The sequence below is a fragment of the Carcharodon carcharias genome, chromosome 9, assembly GCF_017639515.1.
Source record: "Carcharodon carcharias isolate sCarCar2 chromosome 9, sCarCar2.pri, whole genome shotgun sequence".
Lineage (NCBI taxonomy): Eukaryota > Metazoa > Chordata > Chondrichthyes > Lamniformes > Lamnidae > Carcharodon > Carcharodon carcharias.
Genome location: NC_054475.1, coordinates 14369272 through 14393493, shown reverse-complemented (window position 1 = coordinate 14393493; position 24222 = coordinate 14369272). Strand labels below are relative to the sequence as shown.

Sequence of the window (24222 nt, the reverse complement as noted above, 5' to 3'; positions counted from 1 at the left end):
TACGGGACCTTACTGTACGTAATGTATATCCTGATATAAAAGATACCATATAAACAAAAGTTCTTAATGTACAACAGTGATTTAGATTATGCAATGATTGGTCATCATTAATAAAGAGAATGTGGTACCCTGCATTAGTTTGGCTATGGTCTATTGTGGGAAAAGGCTCTGAATATATCAAGTGTGAATGGTAATTCTAGGATAGTTTACAAATATACTGTGTTAAGCTTGCCAAGATTTAAATTTAGGACAAATTCACACAGCACTCCACCTCTTACTTGTTACTTGTATTCTTTGAATTTTCATAAAATGTGATGTTTGGCTCCCTGATCCGTATGGTGACAGAATCTACGGTAGCAAATGTTTATTTATAGGTGCATTTTATCTTAAATGCGCAGGAAGAATACTCTTGTTTGCAGTGATTATAGGATGGTTATTAATCCTTCAGTGTGGAGATCATTACACATAATAGGTGGGATGCCTTGCCTCCCACTGCCATCCATCACCAGCATTGGAAAAACTAGACCAAAGTCAAACAAAAATTCCACAGTGTGTATGGGCTCCTCTCCTGATACATTGGCTTACGAAAGAAAAATTGAATTATTAAATAATTTGAATTATACAATTTTTTAATGCATTCATGGGATTCATGCATCGTTAATCCCTCCTAATTGCCCTTGAGAAGCTGGTGGTGGTGATCTGCCTTCTTGAACCGCTGCAGTCCATGTGGTGTAGGTACACCCAGAGTACTGTTAGGAAGGGAGTTCCAGGATTTTGACCCAGTGACAGTGAAAGAATGACAATATATTTCCAACTCAGGAAGGTGAGTGGCTTGGAGGGGAGCTTCCAGGTGGTGGTGTTCCCATGTGTCTGCTGCCCTTGTTCTTCCAGATAGTAGTGGTCATGGATATGGAAGGTGCTGTCTAAGGAGGCTTGGTGAGTCCCTGTGCTGCATCTTGTGGATGGTACACGCTGCTGCAATTGTGCATCAATGGTGGAGGAAGTGAATGTTTGTGTATAGGGTGCCAGTCAAGTGGGCTGCTTTGACCTGGATGCTGTCAAGCTTCTCGAGTGTTGTTGGAGGCAAGTGGGGAATAATCCATCGCACTCCTGACTTGTGTCTTGTAGATTGTGGACAGGCTGTGGGGAGTCAGGAGAGTTACTTGCTGCAGAATTTCTGGCCTCTGACCTGCCCTTATAGCCACAGTATTTATATGGCTAGTCTAGTTCAGTTTCTAGTCAATGGTAACCCCCAGGATGTTGATGGTGGGGGTTTCAGCGATGGTAACACCATTGAATGTCAAGGATTGATGATTAGATTCTCTCTTGTTGGAGATAGTCATTGCCTGGCACTTGTGTAGCGCATGCTATTTGCCCCTTGTCAGCTCAAGCCTGGATATTGTCCAGGTCTTGTTGCGTTTGGACATGGACTGATTGGTATCTGAGGAGTCACGAATGGTGCTGAGCATTGTGCAGTCATCAGCGAACATCTCCACAACTGGCCTTATGATGGAAGGATGGTTATTAATGAAGCAGCTGAAGATGGTTGGGCCTAGGACACTACTCTGAGGAACAAATGTAACGATGTCCTGGGACTGAGATGACTGACCTCCAACAACCACAACCATCTTCCTTTGTGCTAGGTATGACTCCAACCAGCGGAGAGTTTTCCCCCGATTCCCATTGTTTCCAGTTTTACTAGGACTCCTCCACACTCGGTCAAATGCTGCCTTGAAATCAAGGGCAGTCACACTCGCCTACCCCTGGAGTTCAGCCCTTTTGTTCATGTTTGAACCAAGGCTGAAATCAGATCAGGAACTGAGTGGCCCTGGCAGAACCCAAACTGAGCATCAGTGAGCAGGTTATTGTTAAGCAAGTGCCACTTCATAGCACGGTCGATTACTTCTTTCATCACTTTACTGATGATGCAGAGTAGACTGATGGGACAGGAATTGGCTGAGTTGGATTTGTCATGCTTTATGTGTACAGGACACACCTGGGCAATTTTCCACATTACAGGGTAGATGTCAGTGTTGTAGCCGTACTGGAACAGGTTGACTAGGGGCGTGGCAAGTTCTGGAGCACAAATCTTTAGTCCTATTGCCGGAACATTGTCAGTGCCCATAGCCTTTGCAGTATCCTGTGTCTTCAGCCGTTTCTTGATACCACGTTGGGTGAATCGAATTGGCTGAAGACTGGCATCTGTGATGCTGGGGACCTCCAGAGGAGGTCTGAGATGGATCATCCACTCGGCACTTCTGGCTGAAGTTTCTTGGAAATGCTTCAGTCTTATCTCTTGCATTGATGTGCTGGCTCCTCCATCATTGAGGATGGGGATATTTGCGGAGCTGCCTCCTCCAGTGAATTGTTTAGTTGTCCAGCACCATTCACGACTGGATGTGGCAGGACTTCAGAGCTTAGATCTGATCCGTTGGTTTTGGAATCACTTAGCTAATTCTATCACTTGCTGCTTATGCTGTTTGGCACTCAAATCATCCTTTGTTGTTGCTTCACTGGATTGACACTTCATTTTGAGGTGTACCTGGTGCTGTTCTGGTATGCCCTCCTGCGCTCTTCATTGAACAAGAGTTGATCCCCTGGCTTGGTGGTAATGGTAGAGTGGGGGATATAGTGAGGTTATAGATTGTGGTTGAATACAATTCTGCTGCTGCTGATGGCCCACAGCGCCTCATGGTTGCAAAGTCTCAAGTTCCTAGAACTGTTCCAAATCAATCCCATTTAGCATGGTGGTAGTGCCACACATGATGAAGGGCATCCTCAATGTGAAGATGGGACTTTGCCTCCACAAGGGCGGTGCAGTGGTCACTCCTCCCGATACTGTCATGGACAGATGCATCTGCGGCCGGCAGGTTGGTGCGGATGAGGTCAAGTATGTTTTCCCTCTTGTTGGTTCCCTCACCACCTGCCACAGACCCAGTCTAGCAGCTATGTCCTTTAGGACTTGGCCAGCTCGGACAGTAGTGGTACTACCGAGCCACTCTTAGTGATGGACATTGAAATCCCTCACCCAGAGTACTTCCTGCACCCTTGCCATCCTCAGTGCTTCCTCCAAGTGGTGTTCAACATAGAGGAGCACTGATTGAGGAGTACTGAGGGGTTCAGGTACATGGTAATTGGCAGGAGGTTTCCTTGCCCATGTTTGACCTGATGCCATGAGACTTCATGAGGTCTGGAGTCGATGCTGAGGACTCCCAGGGCAACTCCCTCCTGCCTGTAAAGTACTGCTAGGTCTGTCCTGTCTGCGGGGACAGGACATACCCAGGGATGGTGATGGTGGTGTCTGAGACATTATCTGTAAGGTATGATTCCGTGAGTATGACTATTCAGGCTGTTGCTTGATTAGTCTGTAAGACAGCTCTCCCAATTTTGGCACAAGCTCCCAGATGTTGGTAAGGAGGACTTTGCAGGTTTGACAAGGCCATTGTCATTCCCGGTGCCTAGGTTGATGCTGGGTGATCCGTTCGGTTTTGTTCCTTATAGGCTTCGTAGCAGTTTTATACAACTGAGTAACTTGCTAGGCCATTTCAGGGGGCATTTAAGAGTCAACCACCTTTCTGTGGATGTGTCACATGGAGGCCAGACCAGGTAAAATTGGCAGATTTCCTTCCCTTAAGGACATTCGTGAACCAGATGGGTTTTTACTACAATTGACAATGGTTTCATGGTCATCATTAAACTTTTACTTCCAGATTTTTATTGAATTCAAATTTCGCCATCTGCTGCTGTAGGATTTGAAACAAGGTCACCAAAGTTTTACGCTAGGTCTCTGGATTACTAGTCTAGTGACAATACCATTATGCCACTGCCTCCCCCCAAATATAAATAACTTAGCAAAGGGGATGTGGTGCTACAATTTTCAAATATCAGATGATTTGACTTAACCAACTTGAGACCAAGAATGGGATGTATACCCAGAAGTGATTATCCAGTTGTCATCTAATCTCCAAAATTAGTTGATATATTGAACTGTGCAACCAGATGAGATTACAGCTGCCTTTAATCATTTGCATGTGCCCATAGTTCTCTCCGTATGTTTTGGAAGACAGGTAGATTAGAGAGCTGGAGTCCCACTGGGGGAAAGGGATAATTTTACATTTTCCATCGGACAGACCTAAGTTCCAATCCCATTTTAGATGGATACTTGAATTCAGCTGTCCTCTTCATGTGGCTTATGCTGGTTTGTGTTCAGATTGTCAGTGGGGGAGGAACAGTCCTCTTTGCCCTGTTGTGCTGGAGGACAACCTGAAATGCGAATCAAACTGGAGATACAATAAGTCAACAAGTAAAATCGACAGATTTTTAGATAAAAGCAAAAACTGCAGATGCTGGAAATCCAAAACAAAAACAAAAATACCTGGATAAACTCAGCAGGTCTGGCAGCATCTGCACAGAGGAGCACAGTTAAAGTTGAGTCCGAATGACCCTTCAACAGAACTAAGTAAAAATAGAAAAGAGGTGAAATATAAGCTGGTTTAAGGGGGGGCGGCGGGGGGGTTACAGCTGGATAGGGGGCCAGTGATAGGTGGAGATAACCAAAAGATGTCACAGACAAAAGGACAAAGAGGTGCTGAAGGTGGTGATATTATTTGAGGAATGTGCTAATTAAGGGTAGAAAGCAGGGCAAGCAAGAATTTTTAGATATGTGTATCCTGTTGGCACAATGTAACCAGGTAGCCATGGTATGGAGTAAATGCTTCAGTGCATTGACTCCCTGTGTTTCGTTCATTGCTTGTTGCTCATTGCTGTCAGGTTCCTGAGTGTATTGTATTATTTTGACCCATGTAGCTACTTGGTGACTGGGGTGGGGTGGGGTCAGTTGAAAATTTCAAAACTGAGATTGATAGGTTTCTGTTAGGCAAGGGTATTAAGGGAACCAACATGGGTCGATGTGCAATACAGATCAATCATGATCTAGTTGAATGGCGGAACAGATTTGAGGGTTGAATGACCTACTCTCATTTCTAAATTCCCAGGACATAGTAATGTCACAGCATTACATGTTTGTACATGCAGTTTCTATTATATGTGTGGACACAGTATTATAGAAATATAACAGTAAGGAGGGAATGAATTCCTTGTGCACTCTTCCAATTATCCCCCTTGCTGTAAAACCCCACTTCACCGGAGGACTACACTTGGTCTTGACTCTCCATGCCCACTGCCAGCTGATTGCCTAGTTTAAGTTGTAATTCTTTTCCAAATGTGTCAAGTTTCATGTTGTTTTGGTGTGTGATGTGCAACATTGTGGGTGATCAAGATAACATTCAGTGGGAGCTACGGTGTGCACTGACTTGCCTCCTTGAGCTCATAATTGAGGCTGAAATTCCAGTACAATGCTGAGGTGATGCCGGGCAGCAGAAGTGCACCCTGTTGGGATGAGACATTAAACCGAGGCCCCACCTGTCCTCTTGGGTAAATGTAAAAAATTCCATACTTCACTATTTTGAACAAGAGCAAGGGAGTTCATCCTGGTGTACTGGCTAATTTTTTTTTTGCCTTGATCAATATCTGATCAATAACATATAGTTGTTCATAGGAGCTTGCTTTGTGCAAATTGGCTACTGTGTTTCCTACATTACAACAGGACCTACACTTAAAGTACTTAATTGGCTGTAAAGCACTTTGGGATGTCCTGAGGGTGTTAAAGGCGCTTTGGAAATGCAAGTCTGTCTTTCTTTACAAGGTGAAATATCCTCCTCAAATTCATTTATTGACTGTTGTAGTCAGGATCTATTTTATTACTTTATTTTATATAAACATGAATACTCATAATAACATTTTTGTCAGTGTTCACAATATCTCATTCCACATTTTCAAAATTATTGTAAAAGCTCTGACCAATATATTTCAATTAAACTGACATTTATGGTCACAGTCTATACTTTACAGACCACTTGGCTTTATCTTTTTCGTATTCCGTTTGGATTTTACTATGCAATAATGGACAAATTAAGTTTCACAATTCTTTGAAAATCCATAAAATGCAGGACAAGAAGTAATTAGCCAATATGGCGCTACCCCTTTAACAGTCGCTGTTGATAGTAATTAAACATTGCTGCTGTTTTGAATTAAAAGCTCACTCGCACTCAGAAAATGTATTGTGAAAGTATTTAAGCAATAACATACGAGTGTGAGATGTGTACCCAAAGAAACAGAATAAGCTGGGCAGCTCGCGGTCAATTCCTGACAATGGTTCATGCAGGCATCTCACTGAGTTCTCAATTACACCTTTCCATAGTTTAATACATGATGCCTTAGGGAAAGAACAGAGTGTATTTTAACTGAGGCCTTCACCTCAGATGGGAACAATACGTTCTGTGAGGGGTGACTAAAATGAAGAGTTAAGTAGTTGTTAATCAAAATTGTCATCAGCTAAATTCAAACTGGAATTTCAATCTCATTTTAATTTTACAGAGACCAGGTTTGAACGGCAATGATTTTTTGAACTAAAACAAAGTAGTCAGTGGTCCAAATTTTGTGAAACCAAAAGGGAAAGTTGAAACAGAAGAATGAAAGCTTAATTTTCAATCAAGCCCCAGCTTGTGAATTCTCAGGATTTCTTATGCACTCTTGCGTTGAGAGATAAGTGAAGTAAGGCATTTTTTAAAGATATAAAATACAGAAGGCAAAAATGAAAGAAAAGAGTCATAGAATGACGAGAAGCGATATAAACTAAACGCTGCAATTTTAAAGAGCTGCAGTACAGAGAGGCCTGGGTGTGTATGTCTACAAATCTTTGAAGGTAGCAGGACAAGTTGGGAAGGCTATTTAAAGAAAAACATGGGATCCTTAGCTTGAATAATAGAGGCATAGAATATAAGAGTAAGAAATCATGTGAATTTTGTTTATAAATCACTGGTTATGCCTCAGCTGGAGTATTTTTGCACAATTCTAGACATCATACATTAGGAAGGATGTCATGGTATTAGAGAGCGAGCGGAAAGAGATTTACTGGAACGGCACCAAGGATGACAGACTTCAGTTATGTGGAGAGACCAGTAGCTTTCAAAAGGAATTTGGATACATACCTGAATGGAAAAAATTTACAGGCCTTTTGGGAAAATGTAGGAGGAGTGGAACTAATTGGATCGCTCCGTCAAAGAGCCAGCTTAGGGATATTCTATTCTCCACTTTCACTTATCACGATGTCTCGTCTTTCTCTCCTTTCCCTTCTCTCTCTTTTATTGCTTCGTTCCTTTCTTGTTCACCCTTGATCTTTCCTCCGCATTCCCCTGTCCACCACCACTCCCCCTCGCCAAAATCAACCCTGCCCCACAGAAGGCTGTCCTGAAGCAGTGTAAAGAAGCATGGCTGATGGGACCATTCTCAGTAGCTGTAAGGATTAACGCTGCATGACTTGCTGCTGCTGCTCTCTCATCTGCATTCAAATTTTGGGAACAGGTTAAAATAAAAAAAGCCAACAGAGAAAAGCTCAAGTAAACTAAAACATTCATTTGACAGAAACAAATCAAGACCAACTCCTACATTGAAGTTACAATGAAGACAGTAATCCCCAATGCCTCAAATGCTGAACCCATTCCCTGATCATTGCAAGCTGTGGCTTCGACTAGATTTTTCAAACTTAAAGGTTTTTGTTGATTTGATAAGTAATTTTAGACAGCATGTGTTTCCTGGTGTGCTAGCATATTTGGACCATTTGGTGTAACTGAACATAAAAGACTTGTAGCCTTGTTGATTGCATGTTATGTTGTCCAGTTCACTTGTGGTTTAAATATAGTGTCACATGGGAATCCATGTGCTTTTGTTCCACATTTCAAAGAACTAAGCATTGCAAATAGATTATAGTTCAAACTGGAAAGCTGGCAAACATTTAACAATGCAAGTATAATAAAACTTTCAAAAATTTGTTTCAAACAAAATAGAAAATTGTTCCCTGGTTTTACACTGATATTTATATACTTTGTGAAGAAGATTGGCAGTCCAAGGATGCTCTTGTTGTTGAGGTAGGCTATTTTAAAAGATGTTTGGGCAGAATGGCGTTGCTCATTTGGAGAGCTGACGTAGACACGGTGGGCTAAATGGCCTCTTGTGCTGTAACTATTCTGCAACCCTTTCATGGTTCCACTCATGGAGGTTCTGTGAGCTATGACATCTGATATGACTCTTTCACTTTCCTGGCCATTGGTCCCCAGCTCACTGACATTAGTTTTCAACCTAAGTGTTTGCATTCACGAAGTTTGCAGGTTACCATTTTATTGTTTTGGACCATGGTTGTAAAGTTCTAGATGAACTTTGGAAACTCTGTGTAGAGCTTCATAGTCAGAAGCAGAAACTAACTGCTTGTGATCTGGCTCCATTTACGTCCAGTGGAACCTTTTGGTACACGGAGATTTCAAGTTCTACAGCTCACTATTGCAGTCAAGTTTGCTTGTTACTAATGGTACAGTGGATCTGTCCTTCAAAGTGCCATTTTGTCTCCTGCTTTCTTCTGCGGACGGTTGATACTCAGTTGGGTAGTAATACCAAAATGGGGAGGTTGGAGCATTGGCCCTATACCTTGACAGTATAGTCCAGTCACCGAAACTAAAAATCACATCAGCTGATGCATTTGCCTGTTGAGTCCTTATAATATTTTTGCCTCTCTGGATACACAAGGTATCACAGTTGTTTGTGATAGCCTGGATGGAGGATCTTCACCTATATATCGTTGTTCATATTCCTTTTCTAACAGCACTGTCACTGTAGGTATACCTACGCTACATGGACTGCAGCAGTTCAAGAAGGCGGCTCATCACCAACTTTGAGGGCAATCAGGGATGGGCAATAAGTGCTTGCTTAACTAGCGACGCCCACATCTCGTGAAAGAATAAATAAAAATATTTATATTTGTTACCTTGTTTACATATGTACACCATATATTCATCTGGAAATATTTTATTAGCGAACTTCAAGTTTCCGATCTTTGGTGGTCATTGTGGCTCACAAGTGAAAAGCTGATTTATTGAGGATCTGAATAATTGTTCTTTGGGAACCCCTGGTATCTATTGCACTGATTAGGTGATGGTGGGCTGCCATCTTAAACTGCTGCAGCCTGTGTGACTGACACAATGGAGTGGTGTGCTAGGCCATTTTAAAGAGCAATTAAAAGTCAACCACCTGAATGAGACACTGAGTCAATTATAGACCCAGACAAGGTCAGGACAGCACATTTCCTTTTTTTAAAGGACATTGGGGAACCTGTTGGGTTTCTGACGATAATCTGACCGCTTCATGCTCACTTTTACTAATACCAGCTTCTCTTTCTGTTCAATCGAGCTTTCAGTCACCCTTCCTGATAATGCTTTATTTGGCATTAAACTTTGTAGAGTATGCCTTTGTGAAGCACCTTGGGTTATTTTCCCATGTTAACAGTGCTTTGTAAATGAAAGTTGCTATTCATTAGCTTGGCCTTAACATGCCCTTCAATTCGGTAATGCAATTGTTGTATATCAATGTGAGTCAAGGAACCAAATGATGCTGAGTTACCCTCTGATGTCCACACATTGGCCCTTTCCTAAAGGGCCGTGAGCTGGTATCCCTGGATAATTTTCCTTCGGCAACTAGGAGTCACTGGGGCTATCTGGGCAGCCCTGTTTGGTACCTTCGATAAGACTTATTTTGATTTGATGTTAAAATTCCCATGTTATTTCTGATGGAAGAATCACTGCCACACAGAAGGATGTCCTTTTTCTATTCTTTCATGGGATGTGCACATCATTGGAAGGCCAGCAATTGTTGCTTATTCGTAATTGCTCTTGAGAAGGTGCTGGTGAGCCACCTTCTCAAACAGCTGGTGTAGGTACACCCATAGTGCTGTTACGAAAGCGAGATCTACACTTAATGCCTACCTCCTCTTTCCACTTTGTCCCTTGTGAAGCTAGAGAACTTGGACCTGCATCTCATACTTGATCAGCATTTCAAAGCTAGACAATTTCAAAGACATTGATTTGCAAAATTAGTCAAAGTATAGATTTAACCAAGTTCTCTTGGCAGAACAAATAAGCAGCGTTTAGAGTCAGACTTTATTTAACCTCAAGAAAACCATGTTCTCTGCCGAGGAACATCACCGTTTTCACTTGTAATCCTGAAACTATTGCTAACTATTGCCTGAAGGAGCAAGGTTCGTGACACTGGGCCATTGTGGGAATACGATTTTTAGTATTATACCACTTTGAAATGAAGTATAATTTGAAAACTAACTTGATAAATTATTTAACCCTACATTTTTTGTTTGTCAAGCTGGCTGTGGTATTATCAAGTATACGATCATACAAATTGGGAGCAGGAGAAAGGCACTCTGCCCCTCAAGCCTGCTCCGCCATTTAATAAGATTATGGGGAGAATTTTCTCCTCGTCAGGGGAGTTGGCTGCACGTGAAAGAGTGCAAAAATCTTCCTGAGGCACAGAGCTGCCTCAGGGAGATTAGTTTAAGTGCAGAAAAATTTAATAAGGGGAAAAACAAAATTTAAGACATGTCCCCTCATGTGAAACTGTCACATGAGCTGTGACATGTCTATTAATTTTATTAAAAATTTTTACAAGACTTTCAAAAACCTTTCATGAGACCTCATCCTACCCATGGATGAGGTTCCATGAAAAATGCGAAGGCCGCCTGGGCTCTTCGCCTGCCCCCCCGCCAGCCTTAAGGTTGGACGGGCAGCTTAGTTTATTGATTTAATTGATAGTTAACTGGCCTTAATAGGCTTTTGACAGTTCGGTGGGCGCGCAGCCAACTCGGCTACATGTGCACCGAACTGAAAATCTGAATGACGTGTGGTGACGCCGGGATACAAGCCCAACGTCACCACGCATCATTTTACGCCTCAATGAGCAGGCTCCACCGCCGCTCGCTGAGCCAAAGATTCTGCCCTATGACTGATCTGATTGTAACTTCAACTCCACATTCCCACCTACCCCTGATAACCTTTCATCCCCTTGCTTATCAAGAATCTATCTGTGTCTGCCTTAAAAATGCTACAGACTCTCAAGTTCTCCTTTTGAGGAAGAGAGTTCCAAAGACTTTCGACCCTGAGAGGAAAAAAATTCTCCTAATCTGTCTTAAATGGGCGACCCCTCATTTTTAAACAGTGACCCCTAGTTCTGGATTCTTCCAGAAGAGGAAACATCCTCTTCACGTCCACCCTGTCAAGACCCCTCAGGATCTTAAGTGTTTCTATCAAGTCACCTCTTACTCTTCTAAACTCCAGTGGATACAAACTTGGCCTATCTAACCTTTCCTCATAAGACAACACACCCATTTCTGGGTATTAGTTCAGGAAGCCCTCTCTGAACTGCTTCCAATGCATTTACATCCTTCCTTAAATAAGGTGACCAATACTGGATGGTATTCCAGACGTGGCCTCACTAATATCCTATACAACTGAAGCATAATCTCCCTATTTTTGTAATTAATTCCCCTCTAAATAAACAATAAAATTCTATTAGCTTTCCTAATTACTTGCGGTACCTGCATACCAACCTTTTGCAATTCATGAACTAGGATACCTAAATCCATCTGCATCTCAGAGCTCTGCAATTTCTCACCATTTAGATCAAATGCTTTTTTTTCCTGTTAACAGGGACAATTCCAAATTTTCCCATATAAAACTCCATTTGCCAAATCTTTGCCCACACACTTAACCTATTTATATCCCTTCGCCCTCTTGTCGTTATGCCCCCTTCACAACTTACTTTCCTATTTATCTTTGTGTCATCAGCAAATTTAACAACCGTAACTTCGGTCCCTTCATCCAAATCATTTATATAAATTGTAAAAGGTTGAGGTCCTAGCACTGAGCCTAAGCAGAAAATGACCCATTTATGTCTACTCTGTTTCCTGTTAGCTAGCCAATCTTCCATCTATGCCAATATGTTACCCCTACACCATGAGCTTTTATTTTGTTGCAATAACCTTTGATGTGGCACTTTATCAAAAGTCTTCTAGAAATCTAAGTACAGTACATTCACCGGTTCCCCTTTATTATCCACAGCATATGTTACTTCTTCAAGGAACGGCAATAAATTGGTTAAACATGATTTCCATTGCACTAAACCATGTTGACTCTGCCTGATTACCTTGAATTTTTCCAAGTGGCCTGCTACAGCATCTTTAATAATAGCTTTTAACATTTTCCCTATGACAAATGTTAAGCTAACTAGCCTGTAGTTTCCTGCTTTCTGTCTCTCCCCCTTATTTGAATAAAGGAGTTACGTTCACCATTTTCCAATCTAATGGAACCTTCCCCAAATCTAGGGAATTTTGGAAAATTCAAACCAATGCATAAACTATCTCACTAGACACTTCTTTTAAGACCCTAGGATGAAGTCCACCAGGACTCGACTGATCAGTTCCAACAATTGAAAATATGAAGTGAAAAACTCTTCCCATTCCCCTTCAGGGTTCACAAACTTGAGTTTTCAAATCACTCCGTGGATTTCGTCCACCTTCTCCAGGTTTATAATCTAGGCTGCACCCACTTCTGCTCCAACTCTGGATTACAGCCCTCTCCTCTCGTTCCTACAATGTGCCATTGAAGGCTGATCTTTCAGTCATTAAGCCCCTGCTGTCAGGAATTTTCTCTCTAAACACCTTATATTGCTCCCACCCTTCAAAATCTTTCTTAGAACTTACCTCTAGCTGTACTTTTATTCTTATTTTCCTCCACTCCTCCTAAGCCAAGAGTATTGAGACCACTTGTAGTACCCTCATCATCATCCTGATCGAGATCAGCTCACTCAGCGTAGCTTGAGAATCGAATCTAGGATCTTTCTGATCCCTGTAGCTCACTTCCTGATTTAAGTGTGAGGAGGCATGATACTGCAGCATATTGGAAGCTGTTAATTCCTTTTTGTATCAGTCTTGGCTTGCCTTTGTGTCAGAATGTTGTGGCTTCCAGCCTCCTTCCAGAAACTTGAGTCCATAATCCAGATTGACACTCCCAGTGCAGTACTGAAGGACACTACTCTGACAGAGTTGCTGTCATTTGGATGCAACAATACAACAAGATTCTCTCTTCCCTTTTGGGTGGACATAAAAGATCCCATGGCACTATTTAAAGAGGAGCAGGGGAGTATTTATCCCTCAACCAACATCACTTAAAACATATGACCTGATGGGTAATTGGTTTAATTGCTATTTATGAGAGCTTTTAATTTGTACATTTGCTGAGTTTTCTATTTCTGTTGGTCTACAGATTAAAATTTCTATATAATTTTCTGGACCTAGTTAAACTTCAGTTATGAGGCTTTCTGACTGTTTTTAGGAATGTACAGTCCCATTGGGAAGTCTCTCCCATCAGGTGATTTGCGGAAAATTGTGGTTGTGTATCCTTTGAAAAACTGCGGCAAGCGTGGCTGATGAGCACTGCCTATGGACAAGACTCCCTGAGAGCAAAATTTGGTAAACTTGCACCTTTATTAGGTCTTTTTAACTCTGTGGGGTTCACTATCTTCTACAATGAGTGTGGAAAAGTTGTCCTTGTATGCCTCCATTACTTTCCATTGTTTCGGAACAGCAGGCCATTCAGCCACTTGGAGCCTGTTCCACCATTCAGTTAGATCACAGCTGATCTGTATCTCAGCTTCATTCACCCATCTTAATACCCTTGACTAACAAAAATCCATCAGCAGGGCTTGGCCTAAATAGCCAAGTGGTTATGGTACTGGGTTTGTAACCCTAAGATCAAGAGTTCAAATCTCACAATGGCAAACTATGAAACAATGTCACTTCATCTGAAACAGATGGAAACATGTTTGTACTCGAAAGAGTTACATGTCATCAGGGCTGGGCCTAGATAGCCAAGTGGTTATGGTACTGGGCTTGTAACCCCGTAACCCCAAGATCAAGAGTTCAAATCTCACAAAAATCCATCAGCCTTAGTTTTGAATATTTCTGACCATCGGCCTCAACAGCTTTTTAAGGGAGAGTATTCCAGTTTTTCACCAGCCTTTGAAGTAATGCCTCCTGACATTACCCTTGCTGGCCTAGCTCTAATTTTAAGGTTGTGCACCCTTGCCCTGGACTCCACCACCATAGTTTATCTCTATCTACTCTATCAATTCCTCTAATCATTCGTAAGCACCTGAATTAGATCATGCCTTAATCTTCACTCCTCAAAGGAGTGCAAACCTAATCTGTGTAACCTGTCCTCATACTTGAATTCTTTTGGCCCAGGCATTAACTTGCTCTCAAGATCATTAAAAAAAAAACAGCTATTTACAATGGTTAAAAGTATGAATAAGTATGTTGTTAGAAAGCAGTGACAAAGTCCCTAACGGAATGTTTTCTAAATGTATACAAAATCTCTCATTAGCAGCATTGGTGAAAGTTTGTTCACAGTCCAGCAGATGTCAGTCTTGAGCTATTCAAGTGGACTAAAACCGTGGTATTAACTAGGCTGACATATCATGCAGTACTTGCACCTTTACAGTGTCAATGGGGAAAGTCAGGTCAAGATTTATGAAAGCTTTTAACCATTGTGACGCACTCTGGAACTTTTTCCTTTTTTTTTAGAAAAAACTTTATAAACTACCGGTATGTGTGGGATTTAAAAAAAAGTCTTTTCAGACAGAACTCTGCAGGGGCCAGTTTCAGGGCATACAGAGGCCATGGAGTGAGGCTAGTTTTTATTTTTTTTCATGTTAAGATTTTCATCAAATTCAGTAAAGATTCCATGTACTCTTGATTATGCTACATTTTACAGGACACTTCTTTGAGGCACACAGGAAGGGTAGGTACTCCTTAATATCAGAGTTTCCCCTGGCAGGTTTTGAGCTGGCTGGGCAAGGTGGGTCAAGGGCTCATTTGGGGACAAAAAGAAAGAGCACGACTTGGAAGTTATTAAAAAATATCTTAATGCACACATGTCCGATGGGTGTTTTTATTTGGAAGATGTGGACACAGAACCACACAGGTTTCATACTTCAGAATCCAGGATCAGGTTTAAAACCAGGTCAGTAGAACAGGGATTTACCTTTACCGTTGTACCTAGTTCATGAATTTGGGACATCCTCAATGTACAAAGGGATGGGAATGTGAACTCTTCGTGAACTTCCCATTACAACTTCAACCTGTTTTCCATAAAATTGCATCTGTATGTTAGGAATCCATTCCTAAAATGGAATTTATAGAAATGATAATTATTTGTAGCAGTATTATTGGAGTTGTGTATAAAGTGCTCAAGATGCGCATTCCTTCGGGAAATTAAGTATACAATAACGGGGTACATGGGAATGATTACTGCTGCATAATCTATTTCGATGTTGTTGTGAACGGCCACTTGATCTCTTCCGCTGGATTATTGGCCTGAAGTTGTTCTGTCACAGCTTTTGTTGTTTAATTATGTGTTGTTTTAATTTTACATTCTTTTTTCTTGGCGACAGTGGCTCATTGGAGTGGACGCCAGCTGTCAGTGCATGGAATGGCCTCACAGTCTTACTGTTGGCATTAGTTCAAGAAACAATCTCACTTAGACTACAGTGAAAGAAAGTTTGGGCAATAGAAAGATATGCTGGTGTAGTGTGGGATTTTTCTTTTTGTGTAACATGGATGCAACACTTTGTCAGAATTGTAACTCGATATAACATTTTACTGACGGTTTATTCAGACAAAACATCACTACTGTTTTAAATGGCGCAAGCCTGGTAGTTGCAGCCTAGCTGGACAATTCATTAACTGAACTGTCAGTATTTCATGTTATGTGTGATTCCATGATTCCCAGTTGAAATCAACTAGATTGAGATTGTTGTTTCCCCTGTTACAGTTGGTAATTTCTTGAGCTATCCTGATGAGTAGAAAATGAAAAGCTTTGATAGCATGTCTCTTTTTTTCAGCAGTACTCAAGTTCATTTAATTAAGTAATTGAAGTGATTTTTTTCTGTACTTGTTTCTACCAATCATTATAAGGGAGACTCTGCAATACACTATCATCACAGAATCACACAGTGCAGAAGAGGCCCATCGAGTCTGCACCGACACGTGAGAAACACCTGACCTACCTACCTAATCCCATTTACCAGCACTTGGCCCATAGCCTTGAATGTTATCATGTTCTCTGACTCTGCAGGAAAAGTGCTAAGTATTTGATACAGAGAAAGATACAGGCCACTTGGGAGGGAGCAGGGCAACAGGATTGGTTTAGGCTCGCTTCTAGCCAAGAACTGACACGGGATCAATTTGAACCAAATGGCCTTCCTCTGTCCTGGGAGCTTCTGTGATTTAGTTGTTCTTTGGGAATGTTTTCTGCTGTTACAGGATGTTCCCCCATCAATTCAACCGTTTTCTACACCGGCAGTCACAGCTATACAATGTACACAGCTTGTTCAAGGAAAAGGCTTGTATTAATAGCTCTGTTCAGTCCTGGATATTAATTCCAGTTGATTCAACCTGGTGAAGAATGAAGGGTTTGGGTGTTCCACAAGTTAGGATCTTTTCACAGGTAGAAGGCTATATGCTTTGTCCTTTCGACATTTACCTTCAGTTGTACCTGGTAAGAGGCAGGAAACCTGTATGTTATCCTTAGTAAAAACATAAAATGCAGAAGAAACTCAGCAGGTCTGGTAACATTTGTGGAGAGAGAAACGAAAATAACATTTTTCGAGTCTAAAATAACTCTTCTTCAGAACTTATTATATTGGACTCAAAGTTAACTCTTTCTCTCTCTCTCCACAGATGCTGCCAGACCTGAGTTTTTCTAGCATTTTCTGTTTTTATTTCAGATTTCCAGTGTCCACGGGATTTTACTTTTATTTGTATGTTATCCTTGTCAGAATCAGAAGCATGTAAATTGGTGATGCAATATGTAAACAGTGCAGTGCAACAATAATGTACAACTGGCCTAACTTGGTCACACACTCATTTTGTTTGGTCCACAATTTAAGACTTGTATTTACACAACACCTTTCACAAATTCAGGATGTCTCAAAGTGTTTTACAGACAATTATGTGCTGCTTAAGTATAGTTACAGTGGAGAAAATGCAGCAGTCAATTTGTGCACAGCAAAATCCTACAATATGATGATGACCAGATCGTCTGTTTTAATGATGTTGGTTGACGGTTAAATATTATGTACAACAGGGAAGACACACCTGCTGTTCTTTGAAATAATGTTGTGATATCCAGTCGAGAGGGCAGGCGGAACTTTGGATTAATGGCACCTCTGATAGCGAAGCACTCCCTCAGCACGTGAGGGTTGGGTTGGATTTTGTGCTCGAGACTCAGGTGGATTTTGAACCTGTCACCTACCTCTGAGGCGTGAACTCTACCCCCTGGGTCACAGCTGAAACAATGAGCACTGAAATATGTAATCCACATAAATCTGCTTGCTTATCTAGAATTTGACAGAAAGCAAACTGCTTCCCAGCTTTTTCTTTATTAGTTTACCTTCTAAATATGCCCTGATAATTGTCAAATGATAGGGCTCCAGTGGTTACTGGTAGCTTGGTCAATCACTTCAATCATCGATATAGTGCAAAAAGTATTAAACAAGATAGGTAATGTAAACTCAGGCTAGTACTTCAGGTTATGGCTTTTCTCGATTCCTCCACTGTTGCTAAATTATCAGACTACTTGTCTGGCACCTAGTACTGGATGAGCAGAAATTTCTCCTAATTAAATATTGGGAAGACTGAAGTCATTGATTTTGCTCTTTGCTCCAAACTCTGTTCCCCAGCTACTGACTCCATCCCTTTCCCTGGCAACAACCTACTCACAGACTTGGTGTCATATTTGACCCAAGGATGAGCCTTTGACCTAATTCATGCCATCCTAAGACTGTGTATTTCCATCCCTGGTAACATTGCTTGACTTTACCTTTGTCTCAGCTCATCTGCTGCTGAAACCCTCACTCATGCCTTTGTTTCCTCTAGACATAGCTATTCCAACACACTCCTGGCTGGTCTCCCACATTCTACCCTTCATAAACTTGAGATCATCCAAAACTCTGCTGCCTGTATCTTAATGTGCACCAAATCCCTTTCACCTGTCACCCATGTCTGTGCCTGCTGACCTACATTTGTCTCTCGGTCAAACAGCATCTTGACTTTAAAATTTTCATCAATGTTTTCGGATCCCTCCATGGTCTCGCTTTTCCCTATCTCTGTTATCTCCTTTAGCTCCACAACTCTTCAAGATAATCTCTTCATTTAATTCTGGCCTCTTGAGCATATCTGATTTTAATTGCTCCTTCATTGATAGCCCTGCCTTCCATTGCTCAGGACCTAAGCTCTGGAACATCCTTTCTAAATCCCTCTGCTTCTGTTAGCCCTTCTCCTTTAAGATATTACTTAAAACCTGCCTCTTTGACCAAGCCTTTGGTTATGTGACCTAATATCTCTTATATGACTCTGCCATATTTTGTTTTAAATGCTTCTGCTAAACGCCTTGGAATATTTTACTATGTTAAAGGCACTGTATAAACATACGTTGTTGTACGACTAAACTGTATGTGTGAAGCAAATATAGGGCGAATATTGGAATAAAAAAAGTTCTTTCATTTACCAGCCTTAATGTAAGTTGTCAGGTTGGGATATTTGAAATAACTGAAATAAGATTCATTGTTAGCAGGGATGATGGGAGCTTTGGTCTCAATGAGTTTCTTTCATTATCTGTTAGGTTCTTATTGTTTTGCTTGTATGTCATCATGCCGTGTGGAGGCTGGGTTACTGATTTGAGGGATTGACAATGAGTCATAATCAACTTGTCAATATGTTTGACTGTCAGTGAAGTTTCTTTATTATGTTAATACAGTGTTGTAGCAGGGCGGGAGCAGGTTGCACTGAGCTGTCACGAATACATTTGAGTTGGTTTACCAATTTATAAACATTTTACCAAAGGCTCTGTTGACTATACAAACTCTCCTCCATTATGGGTTAATACCAACAATAACATGTTATATTTAATGTTACAAATATGCCAAGACACTTTACAGAAGTGTGAGGAGAGTAGATGTCAAGGCAAAAAAGAGGGTAGGTGGGGAGAGGTGGGTCTCAAGGAGAGCCTTATAGAAAGAGAGGGAGAAGGAGATATGGCGGGGTTTTGGGGAGGAAACTTTTAGAGTGGAACTAGGCACCTAATAACTCAGACACTTAGAGGCTTAGGTATGCAGATTTTTAAAAGGTGCAGGGCAAGTTAGAGAGGTTTTTTTTAAAGAGCATATGGGATCCTAGGCCACAATTAGAATAATATGTCCATTTGTGAGTAACTACCATTGCGAAATATGTCAAAGCTGTGGAGATGGTGCAGAAGACGTTCACTAAAGTAATACCAGGGATGGAGGCTTTAGTTATCAGGAGAAACTAGACACACTGGCTCACCTTTCATTAGAACAGTGAAGGCAAAGAGGACATATTTCTGAGGTGTTTAAAATTGGAGAAAACTCTTTCACTGGGAAATGCCAAATGAAGGGAGAGGCTAGAAAAATCTACTTACTGAGAGCTATTAGGACATACACAACAACACAAGAAATAGGAGCAGGGGTAGACCATATGGCCCTTAGAGCCTGTTTTGCCATTCAATAAGATCATGGCTGATCTTGGGTTTCAACTCCACTTTCCTGCCCTTTCCCTATATTCCATTATTCCCTGAGATACCAAAAATCAATCTATCCCAATCTTAAATGTATTCAACAATGAAGCATCCTCAACACCCTAAGGTGGAGAATTCCAAAGGTTCACAGCTCTGAGTGAAGTAATTTCTCTTCTCAGTCCTAAATGATCAACCTCTTATCCTGAGACTGTGCCCCCGTATTTTAGATTCCCCAGCCTGTGGAAACGATCTTTCAGCATCTGCCCTATCAAGCCCCTTCAGAATCTTATATGTTTTGATGGGATCGCCTCTCATTCTTCTAAACCCCAGAGAATATAGGCCCAATTTACTCAGCTTCTCATCATAGGACAACCCCCTTATCCCAGGGATCAATTTAGTGAACCTCGTGGTACCACCTCCAATACAAGTATATTCTTCCTTAAATACGGAGGGCAAAACTGCACACAGACATCAACAAAATCTCATTAGCTTTTGAAAGGGAAATGGGTAAATATTTAATCATGATTATGGTGGTAAGAGAAGAGGCTGGAACAAGGTGGATATCTCTTTAAGAGTCAGCCAAGGTGGAGTGAGCTGAACGGCCTCCAGTGCTATAAATTTCCATAATTTACAAAGGTTTGTTGTAATCGAATGTTATTCATCACATTGGCATAATTATTTAACCCTTTTCTTAGGTTTGAAAATTTCTTCAGCTCTCTAATGTGAGGCAGATTTGCATTCACTTCAGTATATTCAACTGCTCCTGTAGCTGACTCGCCAATTGGGTTTTGGAATAGCTTCTGTAGAAAAGAAAGGAATGAATGCAGCTAGACATTTCCAGAGAGTTGCTCAGTAACTTAACAGCAAAATACCATTGCTGCAACTGTTTTGGATGAAAAGGATTTTGTCTCCACGTGGTTACAAGGTGCTTAGTTAATCCAGCTGTGAAACTGTTTGGGGAAAGCAGTGCTGCTTTCATGATACTGCTGGAGGCAAGCATTCATTTCAGTGGTGATGGTTTTCCTTGTATTCGTTGTGAGTCACAAATCCTTTGCATGATTTGCCTTATTTTTGAAGTGGGTGGAGTAATCCACTGCGTGGTGGTCACAGCGGGAGCTGGGGCTCAACATCAATAGGGTTGCCAGCACCTGCGCCTCAGATTAAGCTGGACTCTGCTGCTCCTCAACTAGCGCACTGACCAACAGCAAATTGATAGTCTGAAGAGAATTATTTGATCTTTATCCATCCAGCCACTAATAGCTTCCAGGTTTAGTTTGTTCTAAACGGGCAAGCACCTAACAATCCATCAGCTTTAAAGTTACACCACGCAAAAGTCAGCACAATTAATCTTCATGGCTTTCATTAAACTATTCCGCCTTGTATAATACTCCATTCGGTCATTTTTGTACAATGCAAATATTAGGTAAAATATGGGCAGTGTCTGAGCACATCAGGAAAGATTTAATTTTACAAGCTTTGGCTTTCTTTTTGGCTTTCTGGTTTTGCAAGTGAGATGCCCTGCAGTAAAATAAGTAGAATTATTTGCAGAGCATCAAAATGGGTTTGCAGCTCAAAATGTGAACTGAGCATTTTATGCGACAGTTGATGTGTGACTTCAACCTACTTGCCTTGAAATTCTGCACAGTGAATAATAATGTAGATTGCTTAACTTGTGTCATGCATTTCTCTGCTGATTTAAGAGTGACACTAATCTGGTGATGCCAGTGTAGCCAACAAAACAACAACATGGGCATCAATGCTCAATTAACATGATTGACAAAAGAACAAGAGAAGAATTTTTTTGCAGCAAGTTGTTATGATCAGGACCACACTCCCTGAAAAAGTGGTGAAACAGATTTTAAAGGAAAATTGGATAAACACTTGAAGAGGAGAAAATTTACAGGGCTACTGTTAAAGAATGGGGTGGAATCATTCTTTCAATGAAGGAGCACAGGTGCAATGGGCCGAATGGCCTCCAGCTGAGCTATAAAATTCAGTAATTCTAACATCACTTCAGGGCCATGGAGTGAGGGATGATGCATTTTGTTTGTGTTAACCATAATGGCAGCAAGTAAAAACGGGAAATGATCATGCTGCTTAACTCTGACCAAGGGAGGGAAAAGTTCCCCAGGGTGTCTATTATTCCCCTCTCGCCTGCTGGTTTAAGAGCAATCTAGCTGGGGGCATGGGTGTGGTCGCCGGAAGGTGTCATGGGTATGACTTGTGGTAGGGGGAGCCAGGGGTGGAGAAGAAATGGAAGCCAGCCACATTGTGAGGAATAGGAAAGAAAAGTCTGTAAGCAGTTAAAGCTAGCTTTTCTGCTTACTCCGTGACATCCTAGCAAGGGTTGATCTTTTCAAAAAAAATTTGGTTTGAAATCCACTGTAGAGTTTTCCACAGCTTTTGACCATCATTAGATTTCGAACATAAGCCAAAAGATTGCACAAAATCCAGCCCAATTATTGTGTTATGGCTCTAATTTCTGCACTAGAACCACACCTGATTCTAATTCACATCCAGCGATTTAAAGGGTCCCTTTTCCCAGAAGCTCCTGCGGCTTAGTAAGAGCAGCAAGCCAAGTAGAAAACACAAGGTCCATGCTTGTAAAACTCAATCCTCTCCTAATGTGTTTGGATATTAATTTTTAAAACCATTTTTTACACTTTGGGAGAACATCTGTGAGTGTAGAATTCTGCACAATTTGAAATTGTTTTGATCTGTGCGCTGAGTATGTTTGCTGGCTTTTGCGTAGTGGACCTTCAAAAGCTGATGGTTCGTAGGCCCGTGCCTCTATAGCGAGCCAAAGCTGGAAGCTATTAGTGACTGGATGGATAAAGATCAAATAATTCTCTTTGGGCTGTCAATTTACCGCTGGGCATTGCACAAGTATTGATTGCTTTGTAGATGATAGTTGAGGGTGCTTTGATCTCTGGCCTGAGTTTCAAAAACCTCAACAATTGCATAAAATTTGAATACATTGTAATCAGAAGGTCACGTAGGAGGAGCTAAATGCGAGGAGTTTCAAGTGTTCCCATTTTTTTCTGCAGCTATGGGAGAAGGTAAAAAGAATATTTTTTTTTGTTCCCACATTTTCACCCCTTTCCCTTTCTGAACAATTGGATTTCTGCTTGGGTCTATGAAAGTGACTATACCTCTTGTAGGAGCCTGGAAGAGCAAGCACTGGCATGCTGATCAATTGTAAGGGAAGCCAGCACGGCCTAATATTTTTTCTATTCATTTTCCAGAATGTGGGTATGCAAGGCTGGCATTTATTGTCCAGCGCTAGTTGCATTGAGTTGGTGTCGATTCAGAGAGGAATTAAAGGTCAGCCATGTTGTTGTGGGACTGGAGTCACGTATAGGCCTGTCCTGGTAAGGACAATAGAGTTCCTCCAGTAAAGGACAGCAGTGAAACAGTTGTGTTATTTCAACTCTTGTGTGCCACCCTTTTTTCAAAACTAATACCAGCTTTTTAAGCTGAATTCAAATTCTCAAACTGCCATGAAGGGATCTGAACTCATTTTCTCTGGATCACTAGTCTAGTAACATAACCACTACACTACAGTAAGTAGCCTGTCCTCATCCTGTGACCACCTGGATGGTCACAGGGTAGTCATCAAGAATGGGGGTTTTGGCTGACTTTTCACCTCCCATTTCCCAACTCAGAGGTGCAGTGGCTATTTGTAGCACCCCAATTATTGTCCAGACTGAGCTCAGCACGGGCTGCGAAGGAAACGCTGAACCCACCAATTTTTTATAGCTCAGAACCACACCATAAGCTGTGCTTCCCTGCTGAGCCATTGGTTTTTGGGAATATGAAACGATATCTGTTGAATGGAATGTTGTTCTCTTGAATTTTGAACAATCTCTTCACAGAATTCCTGAGGTTCAAGATCATTTTCTGCTGACCTCAGATGGGGAAAAGGAATCTTTTACAAAGCACAGAGACCACTGCATTGTTGTACGAACACTTGCAGAGTGTATCAGTGAATCCTGTTAGAGAAATCCTTAAACTATATACTGATAGGTACGCTCTGTTCGAGAAATCCTCCCATTATACCCATCAGTCTGTCCTGTTTGAGAAATCCTCACAGTGGACTCATCAGTCTGTACTGTTGGGATGATCCTTGCAGAGTTTATCCGGCTGGCTGAGGGGATTTGACATGTCCAGGTGTATTTGGAGAGCAGCATAAACATGGACAGTGCAGGGAGTAGATGGTTAGTTGGTCTGTATTGCTCAAGTTCTATTGAATAGTTCTATCCTGAATTGTTAACCTATCTTTTTTTGGACCCTGATCAACTGACCTGACGACATTTAATGTTTTTATTTCAGATTTAGGGCATTCACATTTTTCTGGCATCCCTCCTGAAAGAATTCATGAATACGTTATTCTACTAGTTAACCTGCGTTATTTTATTTTGAAGAATCATAGAAATTAAAGCACAGAAGGAGGCTACAGAGAGTTTATATTATGTTCCCCATAATGCTTATAGCTAATGTGGTAAACTACTGTAACATAGAGGCTATGATCAGGGTTGTAATTGGCTTTATGAAGTAGCTACTAATTGGGGAAAATGTATTCCACTATTACTGTCCTAAGCAAGCTTTCCTTTCATGCAGTAATGCGCACTGCTTAATTCCCTTCCATGTGGGTGAAGTACAATAATTTTAAATTAAC

The 24222-nt window shown here is 41.3% G+C and overlaps 1 protein-coding gene across 5 annotated transcripts in view; it reads left to right on the top strand.

The window, feature by feature from the left end:
* LOC121282152 (suppressor of tumorigenicity 7 protein homolog) overlaps positions 1–24222 on the top strand; it is a 152863-nt gene that overhangs the window by 99918 nt on the left and 28723 nt on the right. The window lies entirely within an intron of this gene.